The sequence below is a fragment of the Nomascus leucogenys genome, chromosome 19 (genome assembly GCF_006542625.1).
Source record: "Nomascus leucogenys isolate Asia chromosome 19, Asia_NLE_v1, whole genome shotgun sequence".
NCBI lineage: Eukaryota > Metazoa > Chordata > Mammalia > Primates > Hylobatidae > Nomascus > Nomascus leucogenys.
Genome location: NC_044399.1, coordinates 35737428 through 35760447, shown reverse-complemented (window position 1 = coordinate 35760447; position 23020 = coordinate 35737428). Strand labels below are relative to the sequence as shown.

Genomic DNA, 23020 nt, shown 5'->3' with positions numbered 1-23020 from the left:
GTTCTACCTCCTGAGGGAACTCTGGAGGCAAAGATGGGGCCATCTGCTGGGTCAGAGAGGGTTCTATCACCATAGTGGGCTCTGAAGGCTGAGCAGGGACCGCCTGCTGGACTGGAGAGGACTCTACCTCTTTAGGTGGCTTTAAAAGCCGAGTTGGGGCCTGCTGTAGGACTGGAGATGGTTTGACCTTCTCAGGTGGCTCTGATGGCTGAGCTGGTATCTCCCACTGTGGTGGAGGACTGACCTCTTCAGTGGACTTCCGAGGATGACCCGAGGCTTCCTGCTGGGTTGCAGATGGTTCAACTTCCTTAGGGGGCTCTGGTGGCTCAGCTGGGAACCCTTGCTGGACTGGAGAAGGTTCTGCCTCCTTAGGGGGATCTAGAGTCTGAGCTGTGGCCTCTTGGTGGACTGGAGATTCAATCTTTTCAGGAGAATGCAGAGGCGGGGAAGGGAGATCAGGCTGGGCTGGAGAAAAGTCAGCCTGTTCAGTGGGAATAGGAGGGTTGTCCTGCTGGACTGGAGAAGGTTCTACCCCCATAGTGACTGCTGTAGGTTTGGTAAGCTCCCTATCTAGATCTAGATATGACACATCTAGAGGTGAACCTATTGCTTCATCATTCAGTGAACTTCCAAAGTCTGAGGAGAGCTGAGTTGGAGGCTGAGTTGTGGGCTCTTTATGGACTGGAGGAAGTTCATAATTTTAAGGTCTACTTAGCTGCTGAATTATAATGTCTTGCCCTGGTTCTGGAGGCAGGCTGTGGGGATACAGTGTGTCCATACTCGAATATTCATCCTGCAGAGTGTTTCTGACGCTGAGGTTTGGATAATTGGTGTGGAATCCCAAGAATCTCAGCAAGGCTCCAACCCTGCATAGGGAGATTCCCATGGGAGATGGGAGGAGCGGGAAGACCAGGGCTCAGCTAGATCTTTCTTCACATTCTTGGGCAAAACAACAAATTTGGTTCGTTTTGAAATCTTACTGTCTAGTCAAACAAGTATTTCATCTGCCTGATGACCTGCAGCCCAATCTAGATCTGCAGTTTGAACCTTACTTTCGAGGCAAGGAAGCTGAACTGGGGTCTGGTTCTGATCCCTGTCCAGCAGTGGAACCACCTCTGGGAGCCTTTCTTGTGGAGTCAGCTTGTCATTTAAATCCTGTTGTGCAGCCAAGAACTGCTCTGGCCCCAGGGGCAGATCTCCAGCTGAATCCGTGTCCAGAAATTGAACCAAATTGTCAGTCAATTCCTGAGGCAGGGCTGACACCTGTGAGGAAGCAGAGGGCCCCATCTAATCAAAGTCCCCTGGGGACTGTCGGGGGAGTAGGTGCAGGGGGAGATTCCCATGGGAGATGGGAGGAGTGGGAAGACCAGGGCTCAGGCAGCCCCAGAGGGTTAGAGGTCAGCTGGAGCGGGTCCTTGACCCACACCAGAGGCTGAGCCCCCTTGACTAGTAGACACATTAATTGCCACATAAGGAAGGGCCATGGGCCACAGAAACGCAGCCAAGACATGACACACGCTAGTGCCACGCACTCAACGGGAGCCATTCTGGCAGCCCCGAGATGCTCATGCCCCTTATAAGCATGCGCCTCACCCTGTCTTTGTGACACCTTTATGTATGCCACGTTTATTAGGCTCGGGTCCAGATCTGCTCCATGTCACCAGGGCAATCTTATGTCACAGTCTCGCTCAAGTGATCCTCCCACCTCAGCCTCCTGAGTAGCTGGGACTACAGGATATGCCACCACACCCAGCTGATTTTTGTGTTATTTTGTAGAGACAGGGTCTCCCTATGATGTCCAGGCTGGTCTCAAACTCCTAGGCTCAAGTGATCCTCCCACCTCAGTGTCCCAAATTGCTGGGATTACAGGGATGAGCCACCATTCCCAGCCAATCCAGCCATCTTGCAGCCAATCCTCCAGCCCCAATTAAGCCTTCAGATGACTATAGCCCCAGTTAGTATCTTGACTATAAACTCATGACAGATCCTAAGCTAGAACCACTCTTCTATGCTGCTCCTGAATTCCTAACCCATATACAGTGTGTGAGATCATAAACACTTATTGTTGTTTTAGGCCTCAAATTTTGGAGCAATTTATTATGCAGCAATAGGTGACTAAAACACACAATAAAATTGCTGTCATTACTATTATAAAGTACTTCCTGGTTTTTAGCTGAAATCCACTTTCTTGTAATTGCCACCCTCTCTTCCAGTTCCGTCTTTTTGGGCCACCTAGAAAAAATACAATCTCTCTTCCTCATGGTCAAAATGTTTGGTGCCAGTTTTCTTGCCAACAATTTAATTCATCAGACATTTGCTGAAGAGTGATCACTGTGCCAGGCAGTAGGCATGCAAAGATAAGTAGGACGAGGTCCCTGCCTAGCCACACACTCAAAACATTCTTCCACAGGAGGTGTGCTGTAATGAAGGGACCTGACTCCCAGTGCAGGAGAAGGAGGTCCAAATGCAGGTGTGGCTGGTTCTGCTTCCAGAGGTGAGGGAAGGCTTCTCAGAAGAGGTGGCAGGCACTGAGGCCTAAGGGATGAATAGGCGTTCTCCAGGATGACGGGAGGGGAAGGACTAACAAGCAGAAGCTACAGGCAGAAGATCACCCTGACACTAACCACTTTCTTCCGCAGGGCACACATCTCTTGTCCAACTTTTGAGTCCTCTCCCACCCCCTCCCAATCTTGGTAACTCCACTTAGAACACACGCTTTTCTCTCACACGATGACATCTAGAGGGAGCCAGCCCTCCTCCAGGGTGGTCCGGCCAGTGTGGAGTGGAGTTGGCTGTCACCTTTCTTTTTCTGGAAGCTCCGCTTGGTCCAGACTTGTCTGAGGTTTTTTGGCCTCCACATCCTTCAGCTGACTCATGCTGGGCCTGCAGGCATCTGGACTGCAAAGTCATTTTTCACACGTGCTCCTGGGAAACCACATCTCTTTGTACTTTGTACTTCTGCTGTTGTTTTGTTTTCACAATTTTTCATGGGTGTTTTGAAGTTCAATAATTTGATCTATGCAAACTGCTCGTCTCAGCTCCTGGTTGGCAGGGGCCATGTGGAAGCAAATTGAGCCACCAAAAAACCCACTTTAGAACACGCGCTGGAAACAGAAACCGTCTGTCATTCTAATGCCATTGTGGTTGGGAGTGATTCAGACTCATTGCAGCTCCTTCCAGCCTTCGAAGATCTCACGGGATAAGAGCCTGGCTTGGATTTGCAGACACCTTCTATGAAGGAAAGGCTTTGGCAGGGGGTGAGGGGGCTGGGCTGTGATACTTTGAAGGAGCTGAGCACAGACGGAAGGAAATTGGAAGGGGATGTTTGTCTGGCTCCTCACGGCTCCCACCTGCCCCCGTCAGGAAGAATCAGGCCATTGTCTAGGTAGAACTCTTGGCTTGTTTATCTTCTCAGACCCAGCTTAGTACAAGGTTTCACTCAGTTTTCTTTCTACCCAAAAAATGACCACAGGAAAGAGTGACTTGCCTTTGCCAAATGTCCAGTGCATACTCTCCTTTCCCATTTCTCTGCCTCTTTCTCCCATTATCGGCTTCTAACAGAAAATAAGAAGAGCAAGCTTCCCTTTGGTCCCATCAAAGATAACATGTAGACCTTCATTCATGCGTTCATTCCTTTAACTGGCATTTATTGGGTTCCTACTATGTTCCTGGCATTGTTATTGGTACTGGTAACGCTAGTGTAAAAGACACAATCCCTGCTGTCAAGAGGTCACAGTCCTGGAAGGAACCCAGCAGTACTGGAGGCAGCGCTAGTGGGGAATGGGAGCACATAGAAGAGGCATTTGACCCAGCTTGGAAAGAATTGGAAAAGGCTTTAAAGTAGAGTAAAAGTTTGCCAGAAAGAATAATCGTTATTACAGCTTTTTTTAAGCGTCTTCTACATGCCAAGCACTGTGCTAAAATCTCCCTATATATATTGTTTTATTTTAATCCTCACAACTCTAAGAGGTCACTACTGTAATTATTCCAACTTCACAAATGAAGAAAGTGAGATTTAGCAAGGTCACCTTGGTGGGGCGTGGTTGCTCACACCTATAATCCCAGGATTTGGGAAGCCGAGGCAGGAGGATCACTTGAGTTTAGGGGTTCGAGACCAGCTTGGGCAACATAGTGAGTCCCCTGTCTCTACAAAAAGAAAAAAAAAATAGCTGGATATGGTAGCATGCACTTGTGGACCTAGCTACTTGGGAGGCTGAGATGGGAGGATGGCTTGAGCCTGGGAGGTTGAGGCTGCAGTGAGCCGTGATCATGCCATTGCACTCTAGTCTGGGTGACAGAACGAGACCTTGTCTCAAATAAATAAATAGGCTGGGCATGGTGACTCAGGCCTGTAATCCCAGCACTTTGGGAGGCCAAGGCAGGTGTATTGCTTGAGGTCAGGAGTTCAAGACCAACCTGACCAAAGTGGTGAAACCCCGTCTCTACTAAAAATACAAAAATTAGTTGGGCATGATGGCACATGCCTGTAGTCCCAGATACTAGAGAGGCTGAAGAAGGAGAGTTGCTTGAACCCAGGAGGCAGAGGTTGCACTAAGCCAAGATCGCATCACTGCACTGCAGCCTGGGTGACAGAGTGAGACACTGTCTCAAAAAAATACTAATAATAAATAAATAAAGTCAACATGCTCACCTCTTTACTAAGAATAAACAGCAGAAATGAGAAATAGATGCAGCTTTTCCTGACTGTGGAGCCCATTCTCTTAACCAAGGCTGCTATTTACAGTCGTGCAGGTTGTACATTGCACAATTCCAATGCTGGCCCTGCACTCAATGAGCCATTATAGATGGGAAGGGTATCCAGGCAGAAGGGGCCTACTTTGCAGAAATATGAAAAAGCAACCTATATTCAGGGAACTGACCCCATACAGCCATGTCAGAGGCTACAGAACTCCTTGAAGATGGGCAGCTCCTCTGCACCTCCAGTGATTGTTTACAGAACTGACCGATAGTGTCTTGGGAGAGCTCCTGGGGTTTTACTTTTTGTTTGTGTTTGTTTTGCTTTTGAGACAGGGTCTTGCTCTGTCACCCAGGCTAGAGGGCAGTGGTGCAATGACAGCTCACTGCAACCTTGACCTCCCAGGCTCAAGCTATTCTCCCACCTCAGCCTCCAGAGTAACTGCGACTACAGGCATGTACCACCACACTCAGCTAATTTTTATTTTTGTAGAAATGGGTGGTCTCACTATGTTGCCCAGGCTAGTCTGTAACTCCTGGCTTTAAGCGACCCTCCTGCCATGGCCTTCCAAAGTGCTGGGATTACAGGCATAGCCACCGTGCCAGGCCAGGCTTTGCATTTGGTGTAGAGACCCAATCCTTCCTTCTTACAGAGCTATGGAGCTCTCAGCAGGATGTGCATATTTCTGAACTGCTGACCATGCAAACATTCAAGCACATAGGATGCAGGAGGTCCTGAGTCTCCAAACTGCTCAGTGTCCTATGAATGGCCAATCAGCTTCTCATGCATAGGCGCCAAACATAACCTGCCAAACAAGCCAGCTCAATATCTAAGCCACCCCAACTTCTTTGCAGAAGTAGTTTCAGTAGCAAAGAATGGTCTGAGAAAAATGGGCACACCCAGGGTGAATGCCTACAACACTCCAGGTGCTCAGCAAACGTGATCTCTTCCACTCTCACAGCTTTATGAGACATCATCTTTCATTTTGCCGATGAGGAAACTGAGGTGCAGGGATCAATTAACTTACCTAGGTTACGTGTGCAACAAGCAGCCACGATTCTCACCAGAATGTTTCTAGTGCCGCAGCCTCTATGCTTCTATCCTAACGTTGGCTCTCAAAAGGTACCTGTAAAAGGGCAGGAAACAGCTTATATGGTTCCTGAAGTGCCTGAGAGCTTGTATGTGGCAGAATCTCTCTCTACTTTTAATTTTATATATTTTTCTAGAACCTATGTCATCAATCTCAGAGCTCAGAGACCCCTCCTCAGGTGGAGAGGCTGCTTCCAGACATGATTCCACCAGAGCCTTTTCTCACTGTGCAATAGTTTGTTGTTGACAGAGTAGAATAAATTATTAAATGCTTTTCTGGAATTGATTTGACTCCAAGGGTCTTTGTGTTAAAATAATTTCCTGTATCAAATAGGGTTCTTGGTTGTGCCTGACTCTGACTAACTTAAGGGGGGTAGGGAGTGGAACTTATTGGAAAGATACAGGGCGAGAAAAAGAGTCTTTTTAAAAAAATGCTGTAATAATACGGACAAGAACCAGGGTAGCTCTGGGGAAGGAAGTCACAGAAGTTAAAGTTTGGTTCTTCAAGACATCATTATCAGGATATGTCAGCTCTGACTCCTTTCTGCCCTTATTCACACACCCAGCTAGAGTTCGAGTTACCTGCCACACCGTGGCACACAGAGAACAAGACATCATGCCTGACAATTCCCCTAAAGCTTCAAGCAAAGAGTAAGGGGCAATCTCTAAAGCAAAATCAAGGCCGGGCACGGTGGCTCACGCTTGTAATCCCAGCACTTTGGGAGGCTGAGGCGAGCAGATCACGAGGTCAGGAGATGGAGACCACGGTGAAACCCCGTCTCTACTAAAAATACAAAAAAATTAGCCGGGCATGGTGGCGGGCGCCTGTAGTCCCAGCTACTCGGAGAGGCTGGGGCAGGAGAATGGCCTGAACCCGGGAGGCGGAGCTTACAGTGAGCCGAGATTGCGCCACTGCACCCCAGCCTGGGCGACAGAGCGAGACTCCGTCTCAAAAAAATAAAATAAATAAATAAATAAAAAATAAAGCAAAATCAAGGTAATGCTACATGGAGAAAGGGAAATAGATCTGGCACTCTGACAGCATTTGTTTTTGCTTGACCAGGTTCTACTGAGGCAGGTAACGCAAGCTGGGCATGTGAATAATGGCAGAAAAAAGCAGGAGCTGATACTCCCTGAGAGCAGTCTTTCTCCAGGAATGTTCAACTAAATTATTTCTTTTCTTTTCTTTCTTCTTCTTCTTCTTCTTTTTTTTTTTTTTTTTTTTTTTTTTTTGAGAGAGATTCTCGCTCTGTCACCCAGGCTGGAGTGTAATGGCACAATCTTAGCTCACTGCAACCGCTGCCTCCCAGGTTCAAGCGATTCTCCTGCCTGAGCCTCTCAAGTAGCTGGGATTACAGGCATGTGCCACCACGCCCACCTAAGTTTTGTATTTTTAGTAGTGACGGGGTTTTACTATGTTGGCCAGGCTAGTCTTGAACTCCTGGCCTCAAGTGATCCACCCATCTCAGCCTCCCAAAGTGCTGGAATTACAGGGGTGAGCCACCAAGCCAGGCCCAGACTAAATGATTTCAATTTAATATATTGGAGGTTTGAAAATTAATACTTAGAAAGAAACTTGTCTACTGGTTCAGAGTTTCAGTTTGGAACGATAAAAACGTTCTGGAGATGGATGGTGGTGATGGTTACACACACAACAATGTGAGTACTTAATGCCACTGAACCGTACATTTAAAAATGGTTAACATGGTAAATTTTATGTTATGTATATTTTACCACAATTTCAAAAATCACAACAACCTTAAGAAAGAGAGAAAGTTACTAAATGATATGTGGTATCCTGGAAAAGAATACAATCTATAGTTTAGTTAATATCATTGTACCAATGTTAATGTCTTAATTTTGATACATGTGTCATAGCTATATAAGATTTTTAACATTAGAGCAAACTGGGTACAAAGTATATGGGGGCCGGGCATGGTGGCTCATGCCTGCAATCCCAGCACTTTGGGAGGCTGAGATGGGCAGATCATTTGAGATCAGGAGTTCGAGACCAGCCTGGCCAACATGGTGAAACCCCGTTTCTACTAAAAATTCAAAAATTAGCTGGGTATGGTGGTACATGCCTGTAATCCCAGCTACTCGGAGGCTGAGGCAGGAGGATGACTTGAACCTGGAAGGCAGAGATTGCAGTGAGCAGAGATTGTGCCGTCAGACTCCAGCCTAGGGAACACAGCAAGACTCTGTCTCAGAAAAAAGAAAAAAAAAAAAGACTGGGCATGGTGGCTCACGCCTCTAATCCCAGCAGTTTGGGAGGCCAAGGTGGATGGATTGCTTGAGGTCAGGAGTTCAAAACCAGCCTGGGGAACATGGTAAAACCCCATCTCTACTAAAATACAAAAATTAGCAGGGTGTGGTGGTACGTGCCAGTAATCCCAGCTACTCAGGAGGCTGCGGCAGGAGAATCACTTGAACCCAGGTGGCAGAAGTTGCAGTGAGCAGAGATCGTGCCATTGCACTCCAGCCTGGACAACAGAGTGAGACTCCTCCTCAAAAAAAAAAAAAAAAAAAAAAAGAAAAAGAAAAAAAACAGTATATGGGGCTGAGTGTGGCGGCTCATGCCTGTAATCCTAGCATTTTGGGAGGCCAAGGCAGGAGGATCGCTTGAGGCCAGGAGTTTGAGAGCAGCCAGGGCAACATAGTGAGATCTCATCTCTACAGAAAAGTTTAAAAATTGGCTGGGCATGTGGCACTTGCCTGTAGTCCCAGCTACTCACTAGGCTGAGGTGGGAGCATGGCTTGAGCCCAGGAGTTCAAGGTTGCAATGAGCCATGATCGGGCCACTACACTCCAGCTTCACAACTGAATGAATATATGGGACTCTTTACTATCATGCAAATTTTCTGTTAATCTAAAATTATTTCAAAATAAAAAGTTTATTTTAATAAGGAAACTACATTATAAACATTTTAATAAATAACTTTTATAAATGACGTTCAATTCATGAGGGTTTTCAACATGTAAACTAATTTTGTGCAAGACATCCACATTGTTCCATAAAATGAATAAGAAATGTTCTTACCAGCCGGGCGTGGTGGCTCACGCCTGTAATCCCAACACTTTGGGAGGCCAAGGCGGGTGGATCACGATGTCAAGAGATGGAGACCATCCTGGCCAACATGGTGAATCCCCATCACTACTAAAAATACAAAAATTAGCTGAGCGTGGTGGCCGTGCCTGTAGTTCCAGCTACTGGGGAGGCTGAGGCAGGGGAATCGCTTGAACCCAGGGGGCGGAGGTTGCAGTGAGCCGAGATTGCGCCACTGCACTCCAGCCTGGCAACAGAGTGAGACTCCATCTCAAAAACAAAAACAAACAAAATGAAACAAAACAAAATGTTCTTACCTATTAGAAATTCCACAGTACGATGATGTTCTCATTTGAGTTTTCAGTTCCCTCTGCCTTGATAGTGCAGTCAATAGAATGTTCCTTCTCAGAATCCAAGCCACATAGACTCAGAACTGATGGAATTAAAACTGTACAAAACCAGGACAATCACACACCACATACCTCTCCAGGTGATGCAACACGAGGCACACCATGTCACATCTAAGGTAATCATCCCCAAAATGTTTAACTTGAATCTTCTTAAGCCTTTAGATTCCATTTTGGGGAGAATACAGGAGATCAACGAAGAAGTTTTGTGACACCATGAGGAGAGAAGTCTGCAAGCTCAGAGCCTGGGGCAGACCGGAAGACAACTGGTGTGGTCTCTGGAAACAAGTCTAAATTGTATTCTTTAGAGAAGTTTGGCCATGAAGGGAGCAGAAAAATGAGGAAGTAGGAGCTAAGAGGAGTCATGGCCAGGCTTTTTTCTGTTCTTAATTTCCAGTCTTTCCTCAGCTGGGGATCAGTAAGATCCTGAGCCTGAACCAGGCATGGACGAGGGAAATGTCCCTGTCTTCTTTCCCTGTCCTTGTTCTGTGTCGTTTGTTGCTTCTTCTGTACATTATATGGTCATGTTTGATATTAGAATGTTTCCTTCTTATATCAGGGGTTCTAATTTAATCTGCAGAGCATTTTGGCTGGCTGGCTGTGTGCTCCATAAATACTGACTAAAAGAATCAAAAAAGTCAAAGTTGTGAGTGAAGTGAAGATGAACAGAGCATTAAGAGTCAGGCTGGCACTGCTAAGGTGAGGTGAGTGAGGCACGTGTTTTAAGTGCAAAATTGAAGGGAATGCCCAAAAACTCATTGATCAAGAGCAATACAATTTTAATGCAATATTTTAAAAATCAAAATTAATATAAAAACCCATGATGAACAAAATATCACAAGTTTAAAGAGCCTACATTTGTACAACCCTGCCTCATTCATCTCATGCTAATCCCAGCCCCATAAAACTTTTCCTGCAAAAACATGCAGCTGGCCTACAGGCATAGGTAGCTCATTTGACTTTTTGAAATATTGCTTTACAATATTATTACTCTTGATTACTGAGTTTTCTGGGGCCTTTTTAACGCATCTCATCCTAGCCCTGACATTGCTTAAGTTCTGTGTGTGACTCAAAGAAACAATAGCCATAAAAGACATTTTGGGGATAAAAGGAGGAAATGGTATAAGACAATATTGGGGAATACTGTTAACATGTAGGTGATAATGACATTGTGATTGTGTAGAAGACGTCCTTGCTTTTTTGGAGATAACGTCAGCAAAACATATAGGTGATACGTAAATGAAACAAACTGGCTGGGGGTGGTGGCTTCTGCCTGTAATCCCAGCAATTTGGGAGGCTGAGGTGGGTGGATAACTTGAGGCCATGAGTTTGAGAACAGCCTGGCCAACATGGAGAAACCCTGTTTGTACTAAAAAAAAAAATGCAAAAATTAGCCCGGCATGATGGTGCACACCTGTAATCCCAGCTACTTGGGAGGCTTGAGGCATGAGAATTGCTTTAACCCAGGAGGCAGATGTTGCAGTAAGCCGAGATTGTGCCACTGCAGTTCAGCCTGGGTGACAATGTGACTCTGTCTCAAAAGGAAACAAACAGGTACAATTTTAATAATTGAATTTTGATCCTGGGTGCACTATTCTTCTAAGTTTCCAAGTGTTTAACATTTTTTGTGATAAAACATTTTTAGAAACACTTATATAAGCCAAACTTTTATAACAATGTAATAGACTGCAGACCATCTAGGAGAGGCTAATTCATTACTACATAGCTGGGTGGTGAGGATGAAGGTAACTCACTTGCCCTAAAACTAACCCTAACCCAATCCTCCTCCTTCCAATGCCTGCCTGCCTCAGATGTAGCCTGTTCTTGCTCCAGGCCCAGGAGGAGCTGGGGGTAAGAGCACAATCAACTTTCAATTTAGCTACTCAGAATCCAGATTAATGAATATCATTTCAGGCACTTCTGCTTTGTCTGTCTTTTTCCTGATATTTCCCCAGAGATGTCCAGTGTAAGACAGCAGCCTCACATCAGACATAGAGAAAAGGAAAATGTGATCTTTTTTATTACACAGAACAGAGAGACTGTCATAAATGGGCCTCAGGTGACACAGTAGCATGACCTGAGTACTTGCTGCAACTCCTGAGGCCTCATCTCAGACCTACTGAATCTGAAACTCTGAGGGTGTGGCCCAGCAATCTGTGTTTAACAAGTCCTGCAGGAGATTCTGATGCACACCAAAGTCTGAAAACCACAGATGCAGAGAGACACACAAGTGCATATGAATAGGCTTGTTTAATTTGGTCCTTCCATTTTATCAGTATGTAGCCTGTGTTTCATTATACCTGTGGTGGATGTGCTAAAAAGAGTTCTACAATGACACTCTCATGCATAATTCTTGGAGAGAGGTTCCATTAGAGTGTGCTCAAGAACCTGCAGGAAAGCGTTTCAGAAAAGTGCCAGTGTCACTTTAAGGAGCCACTCTGACTAGAGATGAACCCAAAGATCATGGGTTGTTGCCAAATCTGTGGTGTCTTCTGACCTTGCTTGTCTTTTTGAACTTGGTCAGGTTTTGCACAGAGCCATGGAGACCCGTATAGTCTGGATGTCTTACAGGCATTTTCAAGTTTTTATGAGGCCTCAAACTATATAAAATATAAAATATATATAAAATATTTTGAAGCCTCATAAAAACTTGAAAATGCCTGTAGGACACCTACACTACAGGTCTCCATGGCTCTCTGCAACTATTTTATAGTTGCTTTAATTTATAAAAGCTTCCCTGCTGATGTTTATATGCAGCCTGGATTGAGAATCACTGCTCTAGTGTCTCTGACAAGTGGATATCTTTGATAAAAGAGCAAAGAAATCTTTGTTTCTTTCTGTTTCATACACACACACACACACACACACGCACATTTGATATGTCTACATATAGAAGAAACAGAAAAAAAGGCTCATTGAGGACATTAGGAGCAGGCTTTGGATGGGGTGGTGTGCTTCATCCAGTGGCGCCCCCAGTTGGACCCTGCTTCTACTTGCAGCTCCACGCACTCCGCACAGGGAGGCCTACAGCAGCCACTGGCTCCCCTCCACCCTCTAGACCACAGCAGCCTCCATCTGGCCTCACAACATGGAGCTGTTGCTGCGCCCAGTCACAGCTGGCCCAGCTGCACTCACGTTACCTATTTAGCCTTCACATGATTTAGGCAGAAGATAAACACAGATGGGGCAGGTGAGCAGCAGGAAGGCCAGGTGCGCTGAAATTCCATCGAGGCAGGAAGTGCCCGTGCTGCACTATTTGAAGACAGTTTATCTAAAAACAATCAAAAAGCAATTCTTCTCGCTGGATCTGGACCCTCCTCAGGTGGAAATGGTTCTTCCCAACTGGGAGCCTGGGCTTTTCTGTGAGTGGGCCACTTTCCTCAGGTGCAGGAGCCTGCAGGCTCCTCAGAGGGTGCATCTCAAAGGGGGGTCAGAAAATGCCACCTTCTAAAATAAAAATGAAAATGAATCATGTGCATAAACTATGCTAAATGACGACTTGGAATCGTGCTTCTGGGGTTTCTCTAATATCAGCAAGGGGACTAGAATGTGACATAAATTGTGATTCAGGGATTGTTGTAGGCCTCAGTTACTGCACCCCTGTTGTGATGGACATTTGTCAATGTTTGTGGCAGCCTAGCATCCATGCCCTCCCTCTATTTGGGGGAAATTCCCACTGTGTCAGTGACAGCAAGCTATGCCTCCCTCTAGGGAAGCAGGAAGGTCTAGAGAATAACCTCTTCCCCAGCACACTTTTAGTTAGCACAGAGGCCAATGACAGGCTGGCCAATCAGATGCTCTCACCCTAGACTTTACATTGTGAATAAATGTGTGGTGTGAGGCAAAGATGAATGGAAAGCTAGAATCCATGTGCATTGGCTGGGTGCAGTGGCTCACGCCTGTAATCCCAGCACTCTGGGAGGCCAAGGCTGGTGGATCACCTGAGGTCAGAAGTTTGAGACCAGCCTGGCCAACATGGTGAAACCTTGTCTCTACTAAAAATACAAAAATTAACTGGGCGTGGTGGCATGCACCTGTAATCCCAGCTACCCAGGAGGCTGAGGCAGGAGAATCTCTGGAACCCGGGAGGCAGAGGCTACAGTGAGCTGAGATCGCACCACTGCACTCCAGCCTGAGTGACAGGGCAAGACTCCGTCCCCAAAAAAAAAAAAAATCCATGTGCATTGGAAGGATCTGGCCAAGGCATGCTGGTAGGTTTGTTCCTGCTCAAAGATGATTATCTTGTATTCTGCTCCTTGGGCCCCTGTCTCTATTGGTTTTTGGCACATATAGTGCTCTCTCTCTCTCTCTGTTTCTCTCTCTCTCTCTCTCTCTCTTTCTCTGTGTGTGTGTGTGTGTGTGTGTGTGTGTTTGATGGCAAATTTCAAATATACAGTACATTATTATCAATCATAGTCCCCACACTATACACCCTATCCCTATTTTCATTCTTCACCTTCTTATAATGTTTGTTGCTTCTTACATATTTTGAAGCCTCATAAAAACTTGGAACTATTTAATTCAAAGTGGCCTCTTAGTCTCTTTTCTGCTTACAATAATCAGAGTGGTTTTCTGCTGCTTGCAACCAACAATTGATTGTATAGGCATGTTTGGGAGGCATAATATAATGCTGATTTTTCAGGTGTTGTAGGGATACCAAGATGAATGCAGTCCGGAATGCACTACACACAGCGCATGAGAATACAGGCTCCGTAGTGAGACAGACTTCAGTTCAAATCTTGCCTCTGCCACTTACTAGCTGGGTGACCTTTCACCTGGCCTTTTATCATTGCTGGGTTTCATTTCCTCATCTGTAAAATGGAGTTACTAAATGGTCTTCAACTCCTGACCTCAGGTGATCCACCTGCCTCAGCCTCCCAAAGTGCTGGGATTACAGGCGTGAGCCACCGTTCCCAGCCTTGATAATGATTCTTAACTTCAAGGAATTTATAATCTTGTAGGTCTGGCTCATATTCACTAGTTCTTTTCAAACTTCCATGATAGAGATTTGAGGACAAGTGATGCTGTAACAAAAGGCAATCACTACTTGGGAACTAGAAATGGAAAGCCAAAGCATAAGGCCACGTGTCAGTCATTCAACAAATAAGACCCACAGATATGTATTCAGATAGTTATTGAGCTCCTATTATATGTCATGACCTTACTAAGGATGATTTCAATGATCTCTAATGGTGAAAAGAAAGCTGTATGTAGAAGAAATATGCACTACAAGAAAACAAGGTTAATTTTCCAGCCTAAAAGAAATGAATTCCTCTCAAAACCAAGCTCTTTCTTTTGTCATCAAATGGGCTTCTGAATACTCCCTAATTTACTTTCCCAGGGACCTCATAGTCAGGAAGTAGATATCCTCTAAGTGTAGTTATCGGGAATCCTGTTCCAGGTGCTGGCCTTCCATGAAAAATTAAGTTTCTAAACTTGCAAAGATAAAGACCAGATCCAACACTGACAGTTGACCTCACCAAGAAGCAGAAAACCTGTGAAACCTATCCTGCCCAGATACACCATACACTCAAATACTTTTTGAGCACATCTTGTGTGCCTGGCATCAGGCTAAGCATAGGGAATATCACAGTGAATCAACTAGGATGGCCCCTGCTGTCTTGGTGCTTACTCTGTGTTGAGGAAGGGAGGTGCTTACCAAATAATTACATAGTCGGCTGGGCGTGGTGGCTCACACCTGTAATCCCAGCACTTTGGGAGGCCTAGGTGGGCAGATCACGAGGTCAGGAGATCGAGATCATCCTGGCCAACATGGTGAAATCTCGTGTCTACTAATAAAAATACAAAAATTAGCAGGGCGTGGTGGTGTGCGCCTGTAATCCCAGCTACTCAGGAGGCTGAGGCTGAAGAATAGCTTGAACCAGGGAGCCAGAGGTTGCAGTGAGCTGAGATTTTGCCACTGCACTCCAGCCTGGCAACAGAGCAAGACTCCGTGTCAAAAACAAACAAACAAAAAGAATTACATAGTCATGTAATGACAAACTGTCTTAAGTACCCTGCAGGAGATGTTGACGGATTTATGAGATCATGTAATAGGGAACACTGATCTAGTCTGGAGCGTTAGGGAGGGTTTTGATGAGTAGGAGCACACCTGAGCTTTGGTCTTAATGATGAGTAGTGGTTGACTATGTGGAGAGGGGAGGAAGGAATAGGTAAGCCAGAGGAAACATAGATAAAGGCCCTCTGGTGAGAGAGAGCAAGGCCTGGGTACTCACCTTCTAAGGTGTTGCGGGAAACATATGCAGCACTACCTGCAATACACAATAAATGTTAGTGGATGGAACAAATAATAAGCTAATAAAAACTAACTTTTTCTTAGGCTTAATATGTTCTAAGAACTTTTAAAATGTGTTAGGTTAATTAACACTACCTACTATGGCAAAGAATCCCCAAATCTCTGTGGCTTAATGCAACAAGAATTCATTTCTCCCTCACCTCACAGTGAATGTGAGTTGGGCAGCCCTCTCAGGCAATCTTCTAGCTGTGACTCAGGGATCCACGCTCTTTCTATCTTGTTGCTCCATAACCCCCTAGAGCCTTCTTGAAGTTCTCTCCTAGATCTTTTCTATGTGATTGCCCAACTAGTGTGGAAGATAGTGTGGGACACTTTGGGAACAGGCTTGTAAGTGACATACATCACATCTACCCCTGTCAAATGGCCAGAACCATGTCAACCTGGTCCTAATGTGATTGCCACAGAGGCCACGAAAGGTAGCTGTCCTGTGCGTGGCATGACTCCAGAACAAGTTCTCTTAACCATACCCAATATTTGCCAAGAAATCTGTATCAGGAATCAGACTTAAGTGCTTATATGACAAGGTACTATTCTGGGTGAAACACAAACAGAATTAGATAGAAATGGTCACCAGTTTTGGGAGCTTACACCCAAAGAGCCAGCTCTGGCCAGGAAACTCAACAATTTAGAGCACATTCTGTTGAAGATCATTAAACCCAGGCAGTGATTGGCAACTGCCTGGGAGTGAAGAGGGGGCCAAGGGAGAGATTTCACATTTCTCAGGGTGCTTGTGTAGTCTGGATAGGCATATTCTAAGATGACCATTGTTTTAATATGTTTTTAGTCATATCACATTTATTTTGAAGTTTTGAATAAAATTGGGGTAAGGGATGGAAGGAAATATTTATATTTTCAAAGGAGATTCCGAGAAGGTTGAGAAACTACAGACCAGGAAATGGAAGGGAATTATTTACCAGGGGCTGAACTTAACATGTGTGGGGGGAAAATAAAGGAATCATAAAGGTATGATTTCTTCCCTTTCTCCTTCCCTGAGCCTGAACACATGTCATATTTTCTAAACTTGATGGGAATTTCCTCTTCAATCTCTGGCCTTGGAGAGAGAAAATTGGGGAAAGAGAAGACCAGGAATGAAAAATTGGAGGGAAAGAATGAAGGAAACTCTTGAATAAAAGAAAGTTGCTTAGAACATAGGGGAGGGGAAGATATCATCAAAAGTCAAACTCCAGACTTTGTTTAAGTGTTAGAAAATGTTCCTGGAAGGTGGCCAGGTGCGGTGGCTCATGCCTGTAATCCCAGCACTCTGGGAGGCTGAGGCGGGCAGATCATGAGGTCAGGAGATCGAGACCTTCCTGGCTAACACAGTGAAACCCCGTCTCTACTAAAAAATACAAAAAATTAGCCAGGCGTAGTGGCTGGCACCTGTAGTCCCAGCTACTCGGGAGGCTGAGGCAGGAGAACGACGTGAATCTGGGAGGCAGAGCTTGCAGTGAGCTGAGATTGCGCCACTGCACTCCAGCCTGGGCGACAAAGCAAGACTCCGTCTCCAAAAAAAAAAAAAAAAAGAAAGTGTTCCTGGAAGGTTGGAAAGCCCAAATAAGTACAAAAAAGATTCCAAAACTGAGTTTCAAAGAAGGGAGGGGTAGCCTGGTGGTTTGAGGTGGCTTCTGAGTGTGACATGACTCTGGATAGGGCTTAGAGATTTGGAATGGTGAGAGTAAACAGTGAATAACAAAAAGTAGGTAAGGCTTAGTGAGGGTTCCCACTCACATAATTTGCCATGTGAACTTCATCTGCTTTTGTCACAACATTCCCATGGAACATGCACCCCTGTTGGTCTCATCTGCCAAAAATCACACTGTCAGTAAGTGGCCAAGCTGGGATTTGAACAGTGCTTCTGGTTCCAGAGTCCAACCTAGAGTTAGATGTGCCTGAGCTGTGTAATGGCCTAATTAATTGTTGGTGTTTATGAAGTGGAAATACACATAGTGCAATCAGTTAATGACTTTTCTTCACAGCCTGAACATTAAATATTTTCCCCTTTACCTTTGCTCTGATCTTCCACTTGGAGAGAGAATCTTTGCATTCTTTTTTTTTTGAGATGGATTCTCGCTCTGTCACCTGGCTGGAGTGCAGTGGCATAATTTCGGCTCACTGCAACCTCTGCTTCCTGGGTTCAAGTGATTTTCCTGCCTCCAAGTGATTCTCCTGCCTCAGTCTCCCGAGTAACTGGGACTACAGGCACGCACCGCAACGCCCGGCTAATTTTTTTTTTTTTTTGTACTTTAGTAGAGATGGGGTTTCACCATGTTGGCCAGGATGGTCTCTATCTCCTGACCTCATGACCCACCCTCCTTGGCCTCCCAAAGTGCTGGGATTACAGGCGTGAGCCACCATGCCCGGCTGAACCTTTGCATTCTTTTTTTTTTTTTTTTGAGACGGAGTCTCACTCTGTCGCCCAGGCTGGAGTGCAGTGGCGCAATCTCGGCTCACTGCAAGCTCCGCCTCCCGGGTTCACGCCATTCTCCTACCTCAGCCTCTCCGAGTAGCTGGGACTACAGGCGCCCGCCACCACGCCTGGCTAATTTTTTTGTATTTTTTTAGTAGAGACGGGGTTTCACCGTGGTCTCGATCTCCTGACCTCGTGATCCACCCGCCTCGGCCTCCCAAAGTACTGGAATTACAAGCGTGAGCCACTCGCGCCCAGCCACCTTTGCATTCTTAAGGATAATCTGCTTGTTTCCACTTGGACAGCTTGGCGAGGAGGAGTGCTAACTCCTAGAAAGCTCCTAATTACTGCCAAGGTGAGCCAAGTGAAAAGTTAGTTCCATTTTCTGCAGAAAGGGACAGTTCATTTAATTCCAGCAAAAAACTGGCTTCCAGGAGAAAAAGGACTGTTTAAAGGTCTGTGTCAATTATATGGTGATTATGAAATTCATGATATGACTACTCCAGTGGCTGAATCTATGATTATCTGACGTGATCCAAGAATCCACAGTGTAACAGGCTCTATGACTCCATTAAAGAAAAGTCAGTTTAATTCTGTGCTACACTCCATATTACTTCTCTCCTTTCCTAGATCTCTTCTATCAAAGAGAGTAGACATTTATAAAATGGTGTCTGAATTCACCTCAGTGTCCCGGAAGCCATATGAGCTATTTTTTTCATGGATGACTCAGAGCTTGGGAATTCCAGTGTGTTGTTTTATATAATTTGAAGTACCATAAAGACCTTTGACCTAGAAGACTTCCTTTGTTGAATGTGTATCTTTTCCTGTAATTAGAGTCTATGATTAGACTACAGGCCATCATGACAAGTCTTTAGCTTTCCAAAGCACTCTTTATTTTTGGACCTTCTAATTTGTTTTCTTAGGAATACTATATTTTGTAAATATTAACCAAAATCCATTTTTAACAAGCACCTACAAGCATCCCAGTTTCAAAAATCAGGACGCAAAACATTTTGCCCAAACTTTGTGGTCACCAACAGTGTTTTGGAGAAGAGTCTAACAATCTCTGAATTGTTGCAACTTCCCAGCGCCTTTCAGAGACAAAGGCCCGTGGTTCCTGTACACATTTTGTGTCTTGTGGCCCAGCTTTCCTGGCCGAAGCTGAGTGGACCAAGGATTAGTGACTGATGAAAAAGCTGCCATCTGTAGGTTAGACGGCAGCCATGAGATGTCCTCGTAAAAGAGCCCGGCAGAAAAGCGGCGCCCTCTACAGGATGGGCTCTGGCTGACTCAGTTTGACTGCTGGAAATACTAGAATCATCAGTCAGACAGAGAGGAAGTAAAGACAGTCACAATAAAGGTAGAAGTCTAGAGTCTGCAGCAAAAGGCACCTGTGCTGAGAGGGCAGCAAGATAACCAGATATTTGCCTTGTATCTCAAATGCCTGTTGGTTTTATTGATTTCCTAATCATTTCTCTATGTAACCTTCTAAGTCCTCATTGATTGACAAAGCTAGAACTTGCTTTCCTGACACCTGTAGTAGGCTGAGTAATCCCTAATCCCCAGAATCTGTGAATATCACCTTATATGACAAAGGGACTTTGAAAATGTGATTTAAATTAAGGATCTTGAGCTGGAGAGACAATCCTGGATTATCCAGGTGGGCCCAATGCAATCACAAGGGTCCTTATAAGAGGGGGCAGGAGGGTCAGAGTGATTAGTAGGAGGTGTGACCACGGAAACAGGAGGTTGGAGTGATGTGAGGCAGGGGCTGTGAGGCAAGAACTGCAGGCAGCCTGCAAAACTGAAAAAAGCAAGGAAATGTATTCCCTTCTGAAGCCTCCAGAATGAGCCATTTCTGCAAACACTTGGCTAAATCTCAGTGAAACTGATGTTGGACTTCTGACCTCTGGAACTATAAGATATACATTTGTGTTGTTTTAAGCCACTAAATTTGTGGCATTTTGTTATAGCAGCCATAGGAAACTAATATACCAACTGACAGACTAAGCCCGAGGTCCAGCATTTTCTGTGCTCTTTTATTGAGGAAGACAGACAATAAGTACCTTAAGCACTTGACCGTTCTGCCTGTTAGCATTGTGAGACGTTCTCTGATCTGCTTTGAACAGGTTATTACATTTTGCCAGAAAGATATAAGAGAGAAAATGGGAAACTAGGCATTGAATAAAAATGACAAGAGAGTTGCCGATGGGGCCACAGTCGCTCAAAAACCACACCATAAGAGCAGTCCATGGCTGGGTGCCTTACTTGACACCTGTAATCCCAACACTTCGGGAGGCCAAGGCAGGTGGATCGCTTGAGGCCAGGAGTTCAAGACAAGCCTGGGCAACATGGTGAAACCCCATCTCTACTAAAAATACAAAACATTAGCCAGGTGTGGTGTTGCACGCCTGTGGTTCCAGCTACTGAGGAGGCTGAGGTGGGAGAATCGCTTGAACCTGGGAGGTGGAGGTTGCAGTGAGCTGAGATTGCAACATTGCACTCCAACCTGGGAGACAGGGTGAGACCCTGTCTCAAAAAAAAGGCAGTCTTTGTAAGGAGAAGGAATTTGATATTATATTTTTAAAACTACTAATGACAAGGCCGGGTGCAGTGGCTCACGCCTGTAATCCCAGCACTTTGGGAGGCCGAGGTGGGCAGATCACGAGGTCAGGAGATCGAGACCATGGTGAAACCTCGTCTCTACTAAAAACACAAAAAAAATTAGCTGGGCGCGGTGGTGGGCGCCTATAGTCCCAGCTACCTGGGAGGCTGAGGCAGGAAAATGGTGTGAACCTGGGAGGCGGAGCTTGCAGTAAGCCGAGATTGCGCCACTGCACTCCAGCCTGGGCGACAAAGCGAGACTCCGTCTCAAAAAAAAAAAAAACTACTAATGACAATGAAAACAGATAAGAACACTGGTAAAACTGAAACCACACTTCACCGAGGGCTGTACCCATCGTACAGTAATTTTTCATTAATTCAAAATCTGTCTGGAGAGATATCTCAATGCTCTTGTTAATTACTTCTTTCAAGGCATTCTCTCATTGTAATTGAGCACACCCCTGGGTACCATCCTATAAGTAAGTACATTAATGACTATATACAACATACCGAGCCAACAACTTATACACATAAACTGGCTTTCTGGCTCACCTTTCAACTCTCCCATTATAATTTCTAGAGAACACTGCCAGGTAGGCTTGCCTGTCATCCTCAATAAAGACCCAAGTGAGGATTCTTTTCCGTAAAGCTTCAAGTTTAATTAGCTCATTCTGCTAGCTCCTCAGAAAAGGCTTTCCGCTGCCAAAGAAAATTAAGCTTTTTTAAAAAGACAAAAACAAAAACAAAACAGGTTTCAACTCATTCGGTATATTTTAGGATAAATGCATTTTGAAGGCAAGGGCAAGGTTTTTTTGTTTTTGTTTGTGTTTTTGTTTTTGTTTTTGAGATGGAGTCTCACTCTGTTGCCCAGGCTGGAGTGCAGTGGTGTGATCTTGGCTTACTGCAACCTCCGCCTCCCGGGTTCAAGCTATTTTCCTGCCTCAGGCTCCAGAGTAGCTGGGACTACAGGCACGCATGACCATGCCTGGCTAATTTTTGTATTTTTAGTAGAGACAGGGTTTCACCATATTGGTCAGGCTAGTCTTGAACTCCTGACCTCATGATCCACCCGCCTCAGCCTCCCAAAGTGCTGGGATTACAAGCATGAGCCACGGCACCTGGCCAAGGGAAAGGTTTTTATACATATTTTTATTTATCCCTTAGTAACCTGAATATGACTAATAAAGAAATCTTGACCGGTGCAGTGGCTCATGCCTGTCATCTCAACACTTTGGGAGGTCGAGGTGGGCGGATCACGAGGTCAGGAGTCCGCAATCAGCCTGGGCAACACGGTGACACCCCATCTGTACTAAAATACAAAAAATTATCCGGGCATGGTGGTATACCCCTGTAGTCCCGGCTACTCAGGAGGCTGAGGAAGGAGAATTGCTTGAACCCAGGAAGCAGAGATTTCAGTGAGCCAAGATCACACCACTGCACTCCAGCCTGGGTGACAGAGCAAGACTCTGTCTCAAAAAAAAAAAAAAGAAATCTTTATACTATAGTAATAAGGATTATTCTGATAGTTACTGTATTGATTGTTTTGATAATTACTGTGTTCTTAGTTGCAGACAACAGAATTCACTCTAGCTAGTTTCAATAGAAAGGGGTTACAGCAGGGTATTAGGTACCTTATGGGATTTCCAGCAGTGCCAGAGAAACAGGTGAGGATACCATACAGCCGGAAACAACCCCAGCAGAAATTCCCAGCCATAGGCAGGACTGTTCTCACAGAAGCCCCACTGCTGCTGCTCACTAGTCAATACCTGTGATGCTAGGGGCTGCACAGTGAGGCTTCTCTCAAAGCTCTTTCACAGTCATGTCTGCAAAAAGATGGACCCATCTACATGTGCTGCTACTTCACTTAAATGACCTTCATCTTCCGGGAGCACATAGGCATCTGCTGGGCAGAACCTGGGTCACAGGCAGAACCCTAGCTACAAAAGAGTCCAGACACCGTAGGTTTTAGAAATAGTCAAAGCAGATGTTGTGTGGACCCATTCGTGGAATCTGCCACAGTGACCATATGGATTTCAGGCAATTTGTAAGTAATGGTAATCATGAGAGTTATATGAGAATAATGGCTAGCAATTTCCAGTGCTTTCTAGCGCTTAATATCTTATAAGCATGATCTCATTTAATCCTCAAAGCAGCCCTATGTGGTAGGTACTATTCATATCCTTGGATTGTAAGTGAAGACATCAAAGAACTAGAGAGGTTAATTCACTTGCCCCACATCTCATGGTGGTAAAGCCAGGATTCAAACTCAGCTCTGTCTGGATGAAAGTCTGTGCTTTCAGCTAGTATACTGCTAATGCTTTACTAATTATTATTGTTAGTTCATCTGTGAGGAGCAGCTTGACTAGCTAATCTGGGTTTCCCATTTCTGGAAGACTTTTTACCCACAGTGGGACTCTGATATTTGTGTAACTGGAAACGGAAATGAGACCTTCTG

The 23020-nt window shown here is 45.2% G+C and overlaps 1 pseudogene; it reads right to left on the bottom strand.

Annotated features, from left to right (window-relative positions):
• Positions 1–920: 920 nt before the first annotated feature.
• Positions 921–1756, bottom strand: LOC101179063 (annotated as a pseudogene).
• Between the last annotated feature and the right edge of the window lie 21264 nt (positions 1757–23020).